Here is a 21585-nt window from a genome sequence, read left to right as displayed (position 1 = left end):
GGGACTAACAACATACATTGGGGAAATCCAGAGAATCATAAGGACACACATTAAAAACCTGTACTTCACCAAACTGGAAAATTTAATAAGAAATCACTTTTCTTCATATATACCACTTCCCAGAGTTAAATAAAGATAAGCAATTTAAATACACATATAGCCCCTATGGAAATAACACAGTTATTGAAAGTCTGCCAACCAAAAAAAAAAAAAAAAAGAAAAGCCTAGGGTTAGAATTCTAGCACAGAATTCTACCAGACTTTCAAAGACCTAATGTCAATAACTCCTTAAATTATTCCACAAAATTGAAACAGAAAGGACATTGCTCAATCTGTCTTATGAAGCCACAGTTATCATGATGTCCAAACCACATAAAGAACAAAGAGAATTATAGATTAATTCCCCTTATGAATACAGATGAAAAAATTCTCAATAAAATACTTGCAAACTGAATCTAAGAACACATAAAAAAGACACGTAATAAGACCTTGTTTCTAATCATTTCCAATCTAGTTGTCATTAGTTTGTGGTTGTTTTTCTCTGGTAGTTTTTAAAATATTACCTTTGAAATTTCATATTTATTATGATGTTCTAGGCAAAGTATTTGATAGGATTTCTCGCAAGACTTAGCATCTTTTAAAAGTTATGACGGGCTGGTGAGATGGCTCAACAGATGGCTATCTACTCCTGAGACTGACAACCCAAGTTCAATACCCAGGTCCTACATGGTGGATGGAGAGCACTGATTCTTGTATGTTTGTACTCTGGAATTCACATGCTCACTGCTTATGTACAATTTCACACAAACACCACACACATGCACATATACACACAAAATAAACAACTCTAATTAAAAGAAAATGTTATGAAAGTCTCAGCATTTTGTACCTTGATTGTTGTGGTACTTATGTTCAAATATCTACCCTTTCCCTTAATGTTTCTAAGCCCCTAATTCCTATCTAAAATCTAGTTCATGGCTTCTTCAGTGGATTTTAATCTGCCAGACTACTGAGTTTAAAAAACAAATTTAAGGGGCTGGAGAAATGGCTCAAAGGTTAAGAGCATTGCCTGCTCTTCCAAAGGTCCTGAGTTCAATTCCTAGCAACCACAACCATCTGTAATGGGGTCTGGTGCCCTCTTCTGGCCTGCAAGCATACACACAGACAGAATATTGTATACATAATAAATACATAAATATTTTAAAAAAACCAAAAAAAAAAAAACAACAAATTTAAACTATAGGGCTGGAAAAATGGTTAAGTAGTTAAAAGCACATACTACTCTTATAGAAGAGCAGGGCTCAGGTCTCAGTAGCCACACAAGGTAGCTCAAAACTGTAACTCCCAGTTCCAGGAGACCTTATATTCTCTGGCCTAGGAGGACACCTGCATGCAATGCGGATGAACCCACTAGGTTTCGCCGGGTGGTGGTGGCACATGCCTTTAATCCCAGCACTCGGAACGCAGAGGCAGGTGGATTTCTGTGAGTTCGAGGCCAGCCTGGTCTACAGGAGCTAGTTCCAGGACAGGCTTGAAAGCCACAGAGAAACCCTGTCTGGAAAAACAAACAAACAAAACAAAAAAACCTCACGCAGTTTCATATCCATACACAAAAATACAAATAATAAATTTTTGAGAATTTTAAATTACATTTATTTATCCCACACCCATGTGTCCCCATGTATGTACAAGTTCCATGTGCACGAGTAGTGGTCACAGCACAAGTTTCAGGAATTGATCTTCTCTCCACCATATAGGTCCTAAGGCTAGAACCCAAGTCTTATACTTAACGGCAATTGTCTTTATCTTTGAGTAAGTCAGATCACCCACAAACTGATGAGCTTAGAATTTTTTCATTACTACTATTTTCATTTATATGAGATACACTTGATTCTTTAAAGAAAATTGTTTTGAGAACAGGTCTTATATAGCCAGTCTGGCCTTTAACTCTATTTGTAGCCACGGATGACCTTAAACCCAATTTCCCTGCCTCCTAATGCTGCTTTTTCTTTAAATGTAAAATAAATCTATCTTTAAACTATTTGTGTGTGTGTGTGTGTGTGTGTGCGCGTGCATGTTATGTATGTACTATGCTGTGTGGGCACACTTGTGCCACAGCATGGAAGTAGGGGTCAGAGGACAACTTCCAGGCATCAGTTCTTTTCTTCCACATTGAGTTCCAGTGATCAAATGGAGGTCATTAGGTTTGCATAGGAAGCATTCACTGGACCTAAATGTACTTTCACCTGGTAATGCTACCATCTTAATTTTAGTAAATATAAATCTGTTCTTTTTTGTCTGAGTTATTTGTTCATAATGCTTTGTTTTCTTCATTATATGTATGTATATGATTATATACATATAATATATACACATATACCTATTTAATAATTTATTTCCCTAATTTCATATTCTTTGGAGCCTGGCAGACATCTAGACCAATCAACTACATCAGGAGGTCCAAAATCAACCTTCAATGCATACGGAATAAGATGTCCTACAAAGATGCCAAACCCATTTCTGAAGGCAGTCTTTGAAATAAACAAAGCCAGGAAAATTAGCTATCTACACATGGAGAATGAAGCTGGACTTTAAAGTGTGTTCAGGATTAACCCGAAATGGGTTCAAGATCTCAAGATCAGAGGTAAATTATAAAGGTAATGTCAGACTGCAGAGATGGGACCTTTACAAGGAATTAGGTCTTGACGGGTATGCCTTTGGGAAAGGAAATCAAAATGATCCCATAGACCTCCTTTGTACCTTTCACAGCGAGGACACAGTGTGAGCGAACATGTGTCCCTCATCAAGGCACCGTTTCTTCAAGAAGCTTAAGATTTCTCAAACTTCCCAACTATAAAAAGCAAATCTGTGTTCTTTTAGAATTGCCCTATCTGTGGTATTTTGTTAAACTAGCCAAGATGCATTAAAGCAGAGACTTTCAGATGATCGCCTATGGGCAGGGTTCATTGACCCTTAGTCAGCAAGTTTATAGGGAAAGGTTATGGTTTCCATGACAAAGAAAAGAAGGCTCAGACTAAAACACGTGCGTAAAGTATAATGTTCCAGGCAAATATATAACTGAATAAGTGACTATCAAATGTCTGTTCAACTAGTGATGGGAGGCCTTTTTCAATCTTTCAATGACTGGTAGCCTGAAACCAAGCTTTCCTAAAAGGTCCATAGGACGTGCCTATACTGCTATCAGCAAGATCTACCTGTTAATAATACTCTTACTTAACTCTGACCTTATGTGGCCAATTCAAGAAGGATTCCATGCCTTCTAACAATGTAAATGTTATTATAAAAGTTAAGGTTATTCTAGGGTTTACATGTCCATACTTGTGAACACACACACACAGTTCAATAACTTTGCACCAACTTATGAGAGTCTATTCTTCAGTCTCTTTCAAGTCTTATAACTTGAGGTTTGGCCATATGTGACTTGGAACTTGGCAAGAGATGATATCGTTAATTGAAATGTAGAACAATTATGGTCATAATGCTTAGATTCTGCTTTAAATTTTACTTAGATAGCCATCAGAATCTATCAGCCTATTTTTTCATTTCTTTCCTACTATCTTACTTACTTTGCTACTCATGCTTCTCAGAATCTTTTAGAAAAGTACCACGTGAAGATCATGCTCCTGGAGAAATAAACTTCCTGCTGAACTCTACTTCTCTGGGAGGCATTGCTGTTATCCAGAGACAAAGGCTTATAACAAGAACACAAAATTCCAGTAGTTGACTTAACTCGCTATTCTTAGTCTAGAAAGGGAAGTCAATAGAGGGCTGGAGAGCGAGCTCATTGGATAATGGAGCTTACTGTGCAAGTCTGGTAATTGAATTTGGTCCCTGGAACCCATATAAAGGTAAAGGAGAACCGACTCTACCAAGTAGTCCTCTGACCTCCACACCTGCTGTGGCACATATGCCCAAATATGCACAACATACACAAATAATACAAAAAAAAAATCAAAAAACTTAAAGTCATCATAACACTTGAGAGACTCGTATTGCTTTGTTAACTAACCTTTGTTTTATTTATGTTTAAAAGATTAAGCTGTGGCTACATTCTACAGGTTATACAAGGTTGGACCCATCAATAAACAGGGATCATGGAAGGGCCTATGGAGCACTACTACACTTCCAAGCTCAACTATCAGCTACTGAATCTGGGGGAGGGGAAGTCACTGTCTAAAACTCTTTGAAAGAATTTAAAATCTAGTAGAATGCATTCTGTACAAGCAGACAGGAGTTTGTCCTGACTCTGCTTTTGGCTAAATGCTCATCTTCTCATCTGTGCTTTGTAAGTTGTATAGTTGAAAATTGTGACAGTTTGCTGCTCTGACAGCAACCTCATCACCCTTCCAACTACTTTCAGGCTCTATGGGTCCACATATAGGGATGACATTATGTTCAAGTGGAGGTCCTCCTAAGCTAACCAACTCCAATTCTCTCTCACCCCTCCAACAGCTAAATGTATTTAACCTGAGGATTCCTCTCTGTGCTTTATAGCACTTTTCTCTGTTTACCAACAGTTGGTTCAATTTCCATCCCGATAGTGAATTTCACATGTAGAATGAATCAAATATTTAAAAGTCATTTAATCAGTATCTGAGTGAACAAAATTCTGCAACATTGCTTTTGATTAAAAATATAAAACCAGTGTCAGAGAGATGACTCGGCAGATAAAGGTACTGGGCAGAGAAGAACTGACCCCTGCAAGTTGCCCTCTGACCTTCCCATGAACTGTGGTCTGCACACAGAAGATTTATATCTAAGAAGAAATCTGACTGCAAAATATTTTATTTTCTTCTCCTATTTATATAGTGTGTCCAAGGGCAAACTCTAACTCTACATACCACAAACATCCTAAGCAGAACCAGCATACCAACTTGAGTTTATGAATGTTATTTCTTATATTAATGATAATTATAATTAGCTATTATAAATAGGCCAATTTTCTCTATGTAACTTTCTTTATCCATTTTTCTATTACCCATGCAAAATACAGGTCCTTATGAAATTAAGTATATCCCGTGGTCTGACTATATCCCCCCCAAATTTGTATGCTGAGCTTAACCATTGATGTAATAGTATTAAGTAAGACGACTAGGTCTGCAGGCAAAGGCTTCATCAAATGAGATTGTTATCTGTTTCAAAAGACTTGTCTTGATTGTGTGTGTGTGTGTGTGTGTGTGTGTGTGTGTGTGTATGTGTGTGGGTGCCTTGTGGCATCAAATCCCCTTGGAACTGAAGTTATAAGCAATTGTGAACTGCCTGATATGGGTGTAGGAAATCATCTTGGGTCATCTCTCTGGACAAACAGTAACCACTGAGTGATCTTCTCTAGCCTCAGATTAATGCTGCTTTAAAAAGCACCCAAGAGAGCTAGGGAAATCTATTCTACCCGGTGAGGATGGGGTGAGATGTCATTTATGAGAAAGCTGCTCAGACAAGGAAATCTGTTGTTGCTTTAACTCTGGATTTTACAGCTCAGCTCTCAGAACTGTTGGATATATATAATACACATTTAAAGGCAGGAGTCTCTTCATGTAACCAAGGCTGGCCTTGAACTCCAGAGCCTTCTGATTCAGCCTCTTTAGTAATGTATTTATATATATATACATCACCATGCACAGCCGAGAAGTGTATTTCTGTTTACACATTATCCTGTTTAAGGAATACTATAGCAGCTTAAATGGACTAAGACAGAACTCGGTATTTACCATCTACTTTGAAAGTATTCTAATATACTTTCCTAACTTACACCCTTCATGTGTCTTCTACTGAAAATCTATTTATAAATGAGAACCAATCAATTAAAGAAGTTTTAAAATTCATCCCAGAACTTAAGTAACAGTAACAAAGTCATTATTTGAAATACTTACCACTCTGCAAGGGTATTTAGTATCATACAGTTATGATTAGGACTCATTCCACACATGAAGAACCATAAAGGAGCAGCTATTTAAAAGAGAAAAAGATAGGATGTTGGAAAATATGGTAAAAAGCTCCTCCAGAATTATTTCTTTATTGTCCATGTCATTGCTTTTTTCTTCTTCTGATGTCTGTCTTCCTTACTCATTTTTGTGTCTGCATCTTGCTCTCTCAAATCCCTCCACTCCTTTTCTTCTTTCATTACATTTTTCTTACTTTTTCCTTCATAGTCTCATCTGCTAATCAGAGCCCACCATTTATGCAACTTCTAACAAAATTACATGATGACATTGACACGCTTGCTCTCGTGTTTTTTACATACAGGAAAACTACGAAACATCAAGTACTATTACTTTAGTACAAATTCACAGCAAACAGTTATTATACATGCTATGCATGGTGTATATACTTTGTAAATTAGTACCTCACTTTACCTTCTATGATAGAAGACAAAATATGTCATCATGTAAAACAAACATTAAACAGCTGTAATTAGTTTCTATCCTAAATATATATTACAGTTAGCTTTATGCTATTGTGAAATGAGACAATTTTGACTTACATTTAATGTCAGAATAACAAACACTGCCAACTATATGATAAAATGTACAGTATACTAATTTATTAGAATATTATACATTCTTCAAGGAAATCCATTTTTTATTAATGAAATATCAAACAATCTTTGAGACTTACCGAAAATCCTAGAGTTCTCTTCAAGTTAAACCACTCAAGAAAATTGAAGGATATTTAATGCAAATGTTGTAGATCAATTTTTGAAAAAAAAATTGCTATTTCTTTTTAGACTCTAATTTACTACTTTGCCAAAGCTCTACTCAAGAATTTTTAATAAAAATGCTCAAAAATCTTAAAAAAAAGTAAAAATGAAAACAGAAGAAACAATTGGGCAGTTGTAGTTATGTACTATGGTATTAAGAAAAAGAACTGGTGTATGAAAGCAAAAGGCCAGGGCAGACATGCATGGTAGCTCATGTCTGTTCCCAGTTCTGGGGAGGTGGAAGCAGGACGATCAGTAATTCAAAGCCACCCTTAGCAACACACCAAGCCTGAGGACAACCTAGACTACATAAGACTCTGTCTCAAGAAAGAAAAAAGAAAAATTAGTACCAAAATGCTACAGCATTTGGGAATCAGAAGTACTGAAGAATTTGGTAATAGTCCAAGCCTCACTGTCATTCACAGAGGATATTAATAATAGTATAAAATACTTAGTATTAATTGTATGTGATACATAACTATAATTTGATGGCTCTTCCTTTCCAGTTTGGGTCTGGAAGAGGTCCACAAAGACATGCAGCATCTCCCCATTTGCAGTGGGACAGTGACACAGAACGCTCTATCACAATACTTGCAAACACATCGAAGTGGGTTTCACAAAGCACGCCTTTACCCTTCAAAGAGAGCTGAAAATTTGCCACCAAGGAAAAAGATTTCCAGGTATGTGCAATGGTAACACAAAGTAGGATCCAGCCCATGCTAGACCACGTGCTGTTGATCAGAAAAATGTAATGAGGATGAAGATTCACAAACAACCTTTACACTTTGGGTAATTGTACACTAGGAACCACTTTCAAAACTGTACGGTAAACATGGGTAAGAACTAGCCACTAAAGGTCATATAAAGTTGTAAAACTGGAATGGCAGAAAAATGACAAACGAAATTCCTGGACAGGAAAAAGCAGCTACCTACCAGGAACACTGCTACATCAAAGCAACAAAAACCTACAGGTTTTAACAGAGACAGTTCCGGTTTGTTTATCTATTCACACATGTTCAGTTCTGGAAGAGCAAACAACAATGAACATGTGCTGAATGTGGTGGTGAAACAGCTACAATCAACACTCCTTAGAGGCTGACATAACAGGATTGTGAGTTCCAGGCGAGCCTGAGCTATTTCAAAATAAACAAAACCTACCACTGGATAAAATGGCCTAAGCTCATCAACACCTTCTTCCTGTCTGTATGTGTATTTCCTATTCCTTTTCAAAGTTGTACAAAAGAACATAAAACATCAACATATCATAAACACAACACTTATTTAAGAATAGAATTATATTAGAAAAATTAAGTATAAGGTAAGGAAGGTAAGGGAAGCAGAGGAAGCAGTTGGCACAGTAAGCATAAGGTCAAGTGTGGATTCTACTTAGATCCAACTACTTAGGTCAATGAGGTTCAAATCAGTTTTTAAAGATATCGCATGCTGCCGGGCAGTGGTGGCGCACGCCTTTAATCCCAGCACTCGGGAGGCAGAGGCAGGTGGATCTCTGTGAGTTCGAGGCCAGCCTGGTCTACAAGAGATAAAGAGATAGTTCCGGGACCGGCACAAAAGCTACAGAGAAACCCTGTCTCAAAAAACCAAAAAAAAAAAAATAATAGTAACATGCTGAATGAAAGAAAACCCATTAATAGATACCTTTGAAATATACAAAGGCACAAAATTCAGAAAAATGCTATTTGGAAGCTAGAAATATAGCTTAGTGGCAGTGTTTAACCAGCATGTGTGAAGCCCCAAGTTCAATTCCCAGAACTACCAAAACGGGGGATCTTGCATGATACATAACAGCACTTCATAGTCACTGGTTATGGAAGCCCTGGGACCTAACTAGCACAGCAATAAAACCTCCTGCATCAGGCAATCATCTGTGGAAGGTTTAGACTACTAAAGGCAGCAGTATTCAGTAATCCCTGGGTGACAGCATCACCTAAGAACTTGTTTGCAGTCTAAATCTACAGACCTCCGGATCTTACATTATAGGATGGATCCAGCAAACTTGTGGTCGCTGGGAATTGAACTCAGGACCTGTGTCATCTCTCCAGCCCCACATCTACACAACTTAACAGCTGTTCATTTATGTCATACATGTTTTCATGTATGTACAGAACACATAGGCAATAAGCTCTTTATAGCGAAGAACCACACTAGTAACGCAATAAATCCATGTTTCATCCTCAGTCATTTCCACAATTTTGTAGTGATGAAAAGTTTCAATTTTGTTTTAATGTTGCACACTGTAAGGATGGATTTCCCTTAAAACTTCTAGGACAGGATCTCCTTCAGGTCTAAGCACCTTAATTATGTAAGTCAAATGAGAATAAACTTAAATGTAATTTAACATGCTTAACATCTGTCCCAAGAGTCTAGGTGATGGGAAAATGTAGTTTCAGTCCAGCTGCTTTTCATCAGGGGAATAACTAACGTTAAGGGGTCCCCAAGGATTACGACTCCCTTCATTTCTTTCCCTTTGGAGTTTACAACCTTTGGTAAAAACAGATCAAGTTCCACAGACCCAGAAGTCACCCAGCCTTCAGAGAAAGGCAAGAAAACACCTAAGTTCATCAATCAATCCTTTACTGCTAGTTCTTCCAACCTTACTGAATGGACAAATTCCACCCAGCTCAGCTGACACAACCAGTCTACCAAGGAGTAGAGCAGCAAAGGATAACGGGCACCTATTCCACAACAAATATCACCTACTTTTTATGTATTAGCATTATCTTATTTTTGAGCCCAAGTATTAATTACAAATGTATCCCTCTAACTTGGTTAAGAACACAGAGAATGAAGACCTCAAGATAGATAGAAACAGAGCTAGCTACTTAATCAAGGCCCTAGAAATGAGAAGGACTGGAAAAGTATAAAGTGTGAGGTTTGCTGTGCTGTGAAGGGTGAAAAGATGATCAACTAATCAATAGAGCCCAAAGTAAGCGCACTCTCTGCTCAGCAGATGAAAATTATATGAGAAAGGAACTGGGAATTATTGTAAGGCACAGGGATAAGATTAGTGGCTAATTCATCACGGTTATGACACTTTTTAGAAGACATTAGGGAAATACAAAGAAATAATCAAATGATTAAAGATAATGACGGAATTTTCAAGGGAATAACATAAAACTCCTAGAAGAAAAGAACAGTAACAAGAGAAGTTTACTTAATCTTTGTAGAGAACATAAGGTACTTTCCTCAATACCAAAATTATCTCTGAAATCTGTCACATCTAAGAATCCAAAAATTCATTTTAATCATTGTAGAAAAAAAATCACTAATCAGGTGACAAATTTCTAACGAGAGCTGACCAACACTGACGTGACCTTTCCTCTACCACCTGCTTTCTAGTTAAATGTATTCTCTAGATTTGCCTTTAATGTTCGTCTTTAATCATCTATTTCTCTGGATTTCCCTAATGTCTTTAAGAAGTGTCATACTGTGATGAATTAGCTACTAATCTTACTCCCATGACTTACAATAACTCCCAGTTCCTTCCTTGTGTAATTTTCATCTGCTGAGCAGGGTGGACTCAGTTTGGGCTTTATTAAGTAGTTTATCATCTTTCCACCTTACACAGCCTGGCAGCACAACAAAACCTTACACTCTTTTTGGCCTTGACCATGTAGTTAGCATGTCCTGTGTACAGAGTTGCTCTTGCCAGTCAAGATGTTTCTCCATTTTTTAATGTTAAGCTATCTTTCTGTGTTAGGTAAAAAAAATGAAATAGTGGTTTCATTTTCTAAACAGCTTGATATGGGTAGTCTAGCCACTAATGTTCCTCACCATTCAGTCTGCTGAGAACCCGAGAAGTTACCAATACCATCATGAGGGCATCCTTCCATACCCCGTTTCTCTCAAAATAATCTTCCTTTATAGTCCAAGCTTTCCTTGAACTGGCAATCTTCTTGCCTTGGCCTTTGGAGTTTTGAAACTGCAGATGTGTACCCTCAGGTATGACTAAGATATCCCACCTCCACACATATGCCAAAAAACAAAAAAAAACCGGAGTATTTTAACTTCGTAATGGCTTCAATGTTTAGGAAAAAAAATCACTAATACACAATTAGAATTCCTTAATCTTTACCAAATTTTATGTCCTTCTCATGAACGAGGCAGAATGGTCACTTAAAATATTTTGAATGAGTTTCAGTTTGAAAAGGTATCAGTCCACCATTTACCAATTTTCTTTCACATCATTTACCTACATCTAACATTCATTTGCCTTAAGAGTCTACCTGACTCCATTTCAGTCAGTAAAAGAGAGGCACAGAAAGACTGTAGAGATTTAACTGACTGGGATGGACATGAAAGACACACCATAGAGAAAGACTGATCTGTAGAGTTTTCTCTAAAGTTGGTCCTTTGGATGTTAACTTCAGTTCTAGTCCTCGCCCACCTGTGACTTTGCACCACACACCGCTCAGGATGTACAAGTTAAACAACACCATTGTAAATTCACTGGGTTTAGACTTCTCTCACTACTACTTCCCTTTTACTTTACTTACACAAGCAACTATTTTATTCTTAATTTAATGAGAGCTCTGTCTATCCTTCTTTTGGTGGATGAACGGCACAAAATCACCGCAACCTCTTTATAAGTACTGAGAAATATTTGCTTCTACCTTTTAGTTCTTCATTCACTGTTCTTGCTAAAATCTTACATTAAAATGCTTAGTGAACTTGAGATGTCTTTTTCATCAAGGTTTTTTCTGACAGCCTCAGGAGAGACAGAACACTGTCCCAGCCAACACAGCAATCACAAGTTGTCAATCACAGCCTATTGTGACTTTTACTCTGACACTAGATACACTGAAATGACTCCTAAAACAACTTCTTTCGCTTCTATTGCTTTTGGTGGGAGGGGTAGGGTCTCACACCCTCTAGAGCAGTGGCTCTCAGCCTTCCTAATGCTGCGACCATTTAATACAGTTCCTCATGCTGTGGTGTATCCCAACAGTAACATTATTTTGTTGCTACTTCATATATGTAATCTTGCTACTGCTATGAATCGTAATATAAATATTTTTGGAAGTAGAGTTTTGCCAAATGGGTTGCAACCCACACGTTAAGAAGCACTGATTTAGAGGACCTGGATAAAGTCATACATTTTACCTTAACAAAAATCAGCACAATCCACACATTATCTTATAGACCTTTGTACTGCTGGGGGCTCAGGAGACAACACACCACTGTGTGGTAACACCCTGACTTTCTAAGTACTCTGAACTTGAGACTGAAGGCTTCAAAAGAGAAGTTTCTTCTTGACCTCTTATGATCTCATCTCCCATTCTCTCTTCTAGGAAGCAGCTCATAGGAACTAGCCCCTCTTCCCCCAGACCAAGTCACAGAAACCAGAAATCCTGTCTCCCAAAGCAAGCCACGAAGTAAGAGAGCCAGTCCCTTTTTTAAAGACCCTCATCCCAGATAGGTCTCGCTTCATATACGGGAGGACGAACTCTTACAGAGCAGACCCTCACGAGAAACAGGCTCTGCTGGGCTTTCTGCCCACCTGCTACCAACACATGTCATAACCTTTGTCACTGTGTTCACACAGCTCTCAATTCTTTGTTGAACCTACTGGTAACAGCTTCCCATGGCTCTTTGTAATAGAAAACTTTGATTCTCTCTTAGAAAACATAACAAAATGGGTCATTACAGGACCACAATCCTTACAGTGGGTGAGGAAAAGCACCACCACTCCACCCCCTGCAAAAAAAGGAACCACCAACTTCCACCTTACCAAGACTGGAGGAAGACGTTCTCACTTCAGTCTTGATGCTCAGTTTATAAAACCACTAGTGCTAACAAGTGTATAAAAGAAGTTCTAAGTTCACTGGCTGAAAGTATTTCCCTCTCTGAGGCACACGAGTGAGTGAGTGTGTACAGCTCTGATTTGTATCCTGACAAGACATGCTCCTAAGTCTTTTCCAGTTTGAAGTACAGTATGTTCCACCTATCAGAAAAACCTAGAGGGTAAAAGTATTTTTCGTCTATCTTGGGTCTAATAGGCATTGGACAAAGTTCTCCGAAATGGGAACTAAGTTCGATAAGGATCTGTCTGCACCAAGTCAGTTACACTGGTAAGAGCTCTCCGGCAGCAAAGCCTCCGCTGTAGTAACAGACCCCTCCAGAGCGGTTAGCACTCATTTCAAAGGGCAGCAATCACAAAGGCTTTGCATGATGTAGATTACACATTCCCAGGATACAGAATTGCTAACGGACTAGAAAGACTTTGTTTATTACAACTCACTTATATGCATATGGTTTTAAACTGTTTGAATTGTGCTTAGTTTGTGTCCTAACTCCACCCTACCTAGTAACATAAAGCTGTCTGTAACACTAATTTCTGACAATCTAACAAAGTATATAACTAAACTAACTTCAAAAAGCTAAGTATAAAGAAGCAAAAGCAAAGCCAAGTACTCTTGGGAAAGCATTTTTAAACACATCAAATCCATGAATAAAATACTGGAGTTCAAGAAATACCAGTTGAACAAGAAGTCCATTTTTGGTCAAAATAAGGAGGCCATTCTTCATCTTTAATATAAGTACTTTATAGATTTTCAGCAAAACTAACCACAATCTCAGCACATTCAGGGACTGGAGAAATGATTTCATACACCTAACAGGGCACATTCTGGTGCTTCAAATTACTAAGTCATCGGCCAGAAAGACAAATATCCTGACGTAAAGGTGAAAGTCAGTTAAATCAGAACACAGCAAAAGGATACTAAATTAGAACATTTGCAAAAATCAAAACAAAAATACCAAATCCCACCAATTTTCTAACATCAATCTTCCAGTATTGTGAAATTATGGCTGCTTACCCTAATTTAAAGAAATTATGGTCCAGGTGCCATTCATCACTCTTTAGGAAAATAAAACATAACTTTATACTTGAAAATGCCCAAGTAGACTAGTTAGTACAATGAGGAAAAAAATTCAAAAGACCCAGGGATCACTTGAGTAAAGAAAGGTGTAAAATGTCTTAATATTTTGAACTATAAAAATAAAATACAGTAACTTAAAGTATGAGCTCCTAGGGTTAAACATTTCAAAAAAAAAAAAAAAGAAAATGAGTTACTTGTAGTTTTATGTGACCTGACTGTTCTAGAACTTGCTCTGTAGACCAGGTTGGCCTCCAACTCAGAGAGACCCACCTGCTTCGGCCTCCGGAGTGCTGAGATTAATGTCGTGTGCCACCACACCAGGCTTAATTTTAAATGAAAACTGGAGGCTTTTTCGGTCTTTGTAATGTAACTTTTTTTCATTTTGTTTTTTTTTCTCTCACCAGCCACCCAATATCATGTAAAACGTGAAAGCTTTTAAACACAGCCAATAAATACAATTATTTTCGAAAAGTGAACTGAGTAGCACAATCCTTAAAGCGTGTACTGCTTTTATCCCTCTACACAACTAGCAAAAAAGGAAATTCAAAGTTATAAACAGGCAATGAATAATTCTCTGGCATTCTACTACCCTGAGGAGGTATTCATCCCTCTTCGCCCAACAGCACACACGGTCTGTACACTGCAAAAGCAGCTCACACTTTGACAACCGGAGGGCACTGTGACATCTTCAAATCGCTGGAGTCGCCAACCTCAGCCTTTCTTTACCTTCACTGCCTAAACACCTCCGCTCCCCTCTCCGGCCAAAACTTGACCACATAGGAAACTGAGAGGATCTGGGTCCAGATGGGAAGCGACTGGGACTTAAGACACCCGAGTAGCTCTTCTCCCATCCACACAGGACGCTCAGGTGACAATATGATAGCATCCAAAGAACGGACCCAAGCTTCAAGGCAAAGACCCCCAAGGCGATCCCACTCACCAAAGCTCCGCTCGGCCCTTGCCTGGTCGGTCACAGCACCCGGCGAGCAGAGTCTGCTGCAGGAGACAGGCCCCGACAGCCCCGTTTCCCTCCCTACCTGGGTCCGACGGCGTCCACCGGCTCCTGCAGCGCGACCGCGGGCAGCAGGAGCTCAGCTGGGGACACCCCTCGCCCGCCTCGTGAGCGCGTGGGCGGCGCCGCCGTGAGACCCGCCCAGCCCCCCGGGACCCGGGGACACCGCCAGGGAAAAGCCAGCCAGGGGCGCCAGCTCCGCTCCGGCCGGCTCCGCTCGCCCACGTGCGCACGCGCAGGTGCGCCGCCGCCGAGGAGCGCCCGTCGGAGCTCGGGGCCCGCGGTGGCAGCGTGGGAACAAGCGAGCCGGCGGGGAGCTAGCACGAAAGCACCGCTTCACACCTCGCTCCGGCGCCGGCCGCCAGGGGCTCGGCGCTCGACGCTGTGGAGTGAGTCGCGGGTTCGAGGCCAGCCGGGTCCACACAGGGAGCTCTGGCTTCTCAAATTAAAAGCCAAAAAACAAACAAACAAAAACCCACGTCCACAATTGACCCTGAAACCTGCTAGCTGCACCCCAACTCCCGCCCTCGTCCACCAGTCCCCCACAAACCTGGCGTTCCTTTGACCCTAGGCTCCTCAGAACTCAGTCCTCAGCGTGAACAGAACTCCGCCAAGCTTCTCCGCCGTCTCCCGCACGAGCGCGTCGGACCACGTCTCTTATACGTCCCGGCATGCACGTGGAAGAGGTGGAGCCAGGGGCGGGGCTCTGCCTGCGCCTGCGCGCAGTAGGGGGAACCTGAAGACATCCTGGGGTTTGAGCAGGGCGTGGTGGGAAGCGGAGATCAAGACGCAGGGACAGGGTTGAAAGGGAAATGAGGCTGCAGGGCCCTGTTTTTACCAACGCGTCCTTCCGCTGTATTGGTGGTGGCGCAAACCTTTAATCCCAGTACTCGGGAGGCAGAGGCAGGAGGATCTCTGTGAGTTTAAGATCAGCCTGGTCTACAGAGGTAATTCCAGGACAGGTTCCAAAGCTACAGAGAAACTCTGTCTCAACCTCCCCCGCCCCAGTCCCCGCAAAAAAAAAAAAAAAAAAGATTTATTTTTGTATGTGTGCCTGTGCGTATGTCACATGAGTGCAGGTGGTCACAGAGATCAGAAGAGAGCTGCAGATTCCTTGAAGATGAAGTTTACAGGCGATTGCTTTCAACCTGACATGGGTGCTTAGATCTGAATTTGGAGCCTCCAGCGAGCAGGGTTGCTTACATAAAGCCTAAGCCTGAAGCCGCAAATACATTTGTGTTCTGGGGTTCCGAAACAATGGTATTCTTAGAAGACTCCGTGCTTTCAGGAAGTGAAATGCTCCCTTTACATACTGACCTGATGGGAGGCTCCTGTGTCCTCCACTCTGGTCACTTAGCTTTAACTTCACAGTTACAGATGACAGGAGAGTTACTGACTATGCCCCCGCAGAAAACCCGAGACGAGGGGCTCAAAAAATTGTACGTAGGAATCTTTCAACGATCTTTCATTAGAAAACAAAATTGAAGTTTATTTTACCAATGGAATGAAGCGTGGCATGAGGTGGTGCTTTAACATTTTGGCCTATATCGTGCTTTTGCCTTTACCGGGATTCAAAGTTCAAGCTATGTGGGAACATCTTAGCTATATAAAAATGGAAATGTTTCCTTCTTTCACTCTAGTTCAGTTGAGTGAAGAGGCTTAACTTCACTTTACCCTGATAAGAAGTTATCAGATCTTAACACCCTTCCAAACAAACACTAAGAACTATTATATTTGTCATCCCATAAATTTTGTATCTCTAGACATTATTTTAAACGCCATTAATTGTTCCCATTAATAATCTATTTTGGCAATAAATGTTTCAAATTTATTTCTTGTCTTCTTCTTCATGGCTGTTATTCCTCATTCTAAACCTCAGGATTAGGGGACCCAACAATAGTACTCTTAGAAATTTATAGCACATTTACCTGGATGAGAATTTTATAGCAATACAATTCATACCTATTCGTAATGGCCAAATACTGGAAGCAATTAAAATATCCGTCAGCAAAAGCTATAACTTGTTCATCCACTGAAATATTTGAGAGTAATAGAAGTGGACCCAGGTGGAGCAGTCCTTCAGTACATGAGCCATTTCAGGGACTGCTTCATTCCTGAATGGTACCCTTATTTGTGGGAATAGGAGCGAGTAAGTTACAAGCCACATCATGACTGTATCTGCTCATCTTCTGTGTCTGCAAAGCGAGGATTTTCTTACACATCTTGTAATAATAATTAAACTCACAGTACACTCCATAGTCACAGTGTACTGCTGGCCCAGCACTGTTTAAAGTCAGTCCTCTAGTGAGGATTCCATCTGTGACCACACAGTTTACCATCACGGCTCTTTACTGAACCTAGAACACTTTCTTGACTTTATCTTATTTTCATAAGCTTAGTATTTTAAAGGACTAAAAAAAGGTCTTATTTTTTGTATGGGTGTTTGTCATAGTGAGTTTATGTGCACTATGTATGTGCAGGTGCTCACATATGCCAGGTGTTCGGATGCCCTGGGTCTGGAGTTATAGGCATTTGGCGTACCAGGCATACCAGAATGCTGGGAACTTTACCCAGGTCCTCTGCAAGAGCAACATGGGCTCTTAACTGCTGAGTCACCTTAGCCCTATGAGAAATAAAATAATAAGAATGATTACTTTTATTATTTCTATTTAGTTGTCTGTGTCTGTGTAAATGAATGCCACACACATACAGCTGCTCAAGAAGCCAGGATAGCACATTGAATCCCTGAGAATTGAAAGTATGAAAGAACAGTAATGAATCACCTGATATGGTTTCTGGGATCAGTGTGCTGGTTGGTCCTCCGGAAGAGCAGCACGTGTTCTTTGTTTGTTTGCTTGTTTTTGTTTGATTGACTTTTGAGACAGTAAGTGCTCATAATTGCTAAGCCATCTTTTCATCTCCCAGTCTTAACATTTTTAATGAAAACCCTATAGATATCATCACATTTATTGCCAAGTCACTGAATACTTTCTCAGATCCGCAAGAAGGCGAGGATGTGTCTGGCCCCTTGCTACTGCTTTCCTCGACAATACAAGAAACGTTCTGTGCTGTTAAATGGCATCTGCGATGGGCTGGGCAGAGAGCCAGGAGGATCACAAGTTTGAGATAAGCCTAGAATGCATAGCAAAACCTTTTCTCAAAAGGCTTAAAACAAGCAAAAAGAACAAGTAACAAGATGGTATTTTCTCTGGCTGGAACCTCACCAAACCCTGTCCATATATTCTTTCCATGTTATTAGAATGACAATTTTTCTTACTCTATACTTTTGTTCTTTGTGTGTTTGTCTGCGTGTGTGTGTGTGTGTGTGTGTGTGTGTGTGTACACGGTGCATGCAGTGCCGATGCATGTGGTGTATGTGTATGTGTGCTCATGCATGTCTATGTATGTGGTGTGTGTATGGTGTGTGTATGTGTGTGCAGTGTTCATGCATATATATGCATTTGGAGGTCAGACGTTGGTTTTTTTCATTAACTATACACTGTTTTTGTTGAGTCAAGTTTTTTTTTTAAATTAACCTTGACTCCTAAGATCGGAACTTACAGGTTTAGCAAAATTAGACCAGAGAAAACCAGAGATTTGTTTGTTTCTCCATCAATCCCCCAGGGTCATAGACATGTGCCACCTGGTCTGGATCTTCCATCTTGCTGGGGAGCCAAATTCAGTTCTTCATTCTTGCAAAGCAAGCACTTTACTGACTGAATTACCTCCAAGCCCTATATCTTTAATCTTTTGTTTTGTTTTGTTTTGTTTTGTTTGTTTTTCGAGACAGGGTTTCTCTGTGGCTTTGGAGCCTGTCCTGGAACTAGCTCTGTGGACCAGGCTGGTCTTGAACTCACAGAGATCCGCCTGCCTCTGCCTCCCAAGTGCTGGGCATACGCCACCATCACCTGGCTTATCTTTAATCTTAATGGGAGAAATTTTGTTCTATTATAAAGTTCTATTTTTACTTTAATTATGGTACCTTAAAAATAATTTCCAAAATTAACTCTGATTCCTTCCCTTAGGTATGAGAGCTCTCAGATGTTAACAATATAAAAGGGAATATTTAATCTAAAGTTTGTAGCATTAGCAGTCACTACAAGAATTTAGTCAAGGTCACAGTGAACCCTCTAGCAGACACTAAAATGTCTTATATTTGATAAGATCCTTACAGAATCTGGAAATTGAGATCCAAAAGTTTTTTTTTTTATTTTGCCAGAAGCCACATAGCTATCACAAAAGTAAATATTTATATTTATGTTACACCATATTTTGTCTTCCCATAAAGGTCCCCAGTCTCTTTACTGTCTCGGGCTTTGCCCTCTATTTCAAATGAGAGTGTATTCAATTTGCAATGATATATAAAGATGAGTGTCAGTTCTTAGGTATGCCTCATAGTTTGTTTTCCTAATTGGGTTGAAACTCAGGACATCTTTACAAGAAATACTGGCCTGTTGACTCTGTTCCTACTTCTTAGCCTGTCTCCCTACCTTTCTTCCTTATGGTTTAAATAAAACTGACTTACATACTTGGAAAAGCATTAAAATGGTTTTTTTTTACTGCAAAAGTTTCTGGCCCTTTATGGATTTTTGTCATTGCTCTTGTTTGTTTCAGGGTCTCACTGTAGCCTGGGCTTCGCTCTGACTCCCCACCCTCCTGCTTTTGCTTCTTGAGTGTGGAAATCAGGTGCCCAGCATCCTGACCTTTAGACTTTCATGCTTTGAAGGGGGACAACAGTTTTTGGTCCATGTAATCAGACAAATGCCCCTTACATCATGCTACCTCATCTGAGCGTCACAGCTGTCCTCCCAAAGTGGCATTGCTCATGTCTTTTTTTTCCTTGATTGAAGAGTCTGACGCAAAGGTGAAATAATTTCCTGAATGTACACAAATAATATGTGGTAGGAGGAGAACTCAGACCTACAGGAATCAGATCTAAGGCCTACTTCTTCTCCACTCTTCCTCCTCAGCTGAAGTTTGACAAACGGTAAATAATTTTCTCTAAAAGCCCCCAAACTAGTTTGTCGGGAGTTTTAAGATATGAGTCATGTTATAAACTTCATAAACCGAAGTCTTCATAGTTTTGAACCAGTTAACTGTAATTTCAAGATAGTTATTGGTGCATAGAAAGAGTACTGTTCATCAAACACTGTTGAATTAAATCCAGATAAATGATAACTTCAGTGGAGTGGCTGTCTGTTTGTTGGCGAGAAAGCTTCCAGTTTGAATCTTCTAGAATCTTCTCCATATGCCAAATGATGGAGAAGAGACAATTGAAAGTCAAACAGGCTTCTAATTCCCTAGGGAAATTCAACCATAGTGTCAACTTTACTATGACTTGAAAATCACTGCATCTCCTCAAACTCTCTTGATGTGAAAATCCTGACACTACGGAAAATGCACAAATTTATTTTAGAAACAAAAAGCTTCCTAGAGCAGAGTGGGGAAATCTTGATCTGTTTAAAGTCATCATGGTTAAAATCCCTCTGCCGAGCTGTGGTCCCCGCGGGGATCTGTTGGCAGGACCTTGCTCTGAATGACCCACAAAGGTGACACATCAGGAAGGGGGGCTGAGTGGTGATGGTGCTCAGCATTAGTCCTTAGCTGCTGGGAGCTCTGCAGCCTCTACCATGGGTACCCGGAGTTATTGCAGCCCCAGGAGCACAAGCTTAGAAAACACCCTTCTGTAACTGGAGGTCTCTCTTCTACTTGTCATTTCCCAAATAGCCACTCTGAGGCTTAGTATTAATCGCAAACTGTTTGGCCTATTAGCTCAGGCTTATTACTAACTAGCTCTTACAATTTAAATTGACCCATTTCTATCATTCTATATTTTACTCTGAGGCTTGTGGCTTGTTACCTCACATCTTACTTCTCCGGCAGCTATTTGTCTCTCTCTGACTCTTTCTTTTCTTTCCCTATATCTCTGTTTGGATTTTCTTCCTGGCTTTATTCTGCCTGACTATTGGCCAAATCAGCTTCTTTATTGACCAATGGTAATAAAACATATTCACAGCATACATAAGGGTATCCCATATCACTTCTCCCTTGAAAACTTTCCACAGCCTGGTCAAAAACATAAGTGGGGGTGAAGAGATAGTGTAGGAGCTGCAGTTCCAATGGTAAGAGGGTAGAACAAGATGGGCAGTGGCAGTAGCAGGTGCATCAGTCTCATAAGAGAGCATGACCCTGGTAAAATGACAACTCCCTCTTATTTCTGCACAGAGTCTTTGCAATAGGTCTGACTTCATGCTGCTCACCAAGCCTGCCTGTAATTCTGAGCTCTTCAGTGTTAAGGAGGTAAAGGTCAGGTAAGGCCATCCAACTTAGCAGTCAATCAACTAGCCAACAACGGATAGGTTTCTGCTCTGCTTTATATAGCACACACTGTTTACTGCACCTTTAAGTTAAATATATATATATATCTTACCTTATATTTCATCTGCCGTTCTCACCTCAAAGGTGAAGTGATTGAATTTCCTGATCATTTCATCAGGCAAGGTCTCTGACTGGCCTTATAGGCGCCAAAGTGAACCTAAGTAGTATTTTTTTCCCCCTGTGATCTTATAGTGCTGTATTTTACCTTATCTCTTTATATTCTTATGTATTAGTGTCTCTGTGTGTGCATGTATATATCTATACACGTGCATGCAGAGGCCAGAGGACAACCTCAGTTATTGTTTCTCAGTTATTGTCCACCTTGATTTTTGTTTTGGAGACAGGGTCTGCCATTCATCTGGAACTTGTCAAATAACCTGGGCTGGCTGGCTAGTGAGCAACAGGGACCTGCCGTCTTTATTGCCAAAAATACCGGCCATGTCTGGCTTCTGCACACACATGGGTTCTAGGAATGGAGCTCAAGTCCTCGCTCTCCACCATGTATTTCTCTTTATGTCCATGCTTCCAGTAGGATAGCCTTGGAAACAGGAACTCTTTCCTGGGGCCAGAACTAGCGAG

At 40.1% G+C, this 21585-nt stretch overlaps 1 protein-coding gene and 1 pseudogene across 1 annotated transcript in view; both read right to left on the bottom strand.

Annotated features, from left to right (window-relative positions):
* Positions 1 to 14741, bottom strand: part of Tex15 (testis expressed 15, meiosis and synapsis associated) — a 52076-nt gene extending 37335 nt beyond the window's left edge. Inside the window, exons 1-2 of the mRNA XM_026787007.1 lie at positions 14557 to 14741; positions 5891 to 5966 (exon numbers count right to left, since the gene is read on the bottom strand). The gene's annotated coding sequence lies outside the window, so the exon portion shown is untranslated. The remainder of the gene's footprint in view (positions 1 to 5890; positions 5967 to 14556) is intronic.
* Positions 14742 to 15218: 477 nt separating this feature from the next.
* The window catches only part of LOC102001946, a 21892-nt pseudogene continuing 15525 nt past the window's right edge, over positions 15219 to 21585 (bottom strand).

This window comes from Microtus ochrogaster, linkage group LG7_11 (assembly GCF_000317375.1).
Source record: "Microtus ochrogaster isolate Prairie Vole_2 linkage group LG7_11, MicOch1.0, whole genome shotgun sequence".
Lineage (NCBI taxonomy): Eukaryota > Metazoa > Chordata > Mammalia > Rodentia > Cricetidae > Microtus > Microtus ochrogaster.
The sequence above is the reverse complement of the archived record's forward strand: the minus strand, read 5'-3'. Positions and strand labels throughout refer to the sequence as shown.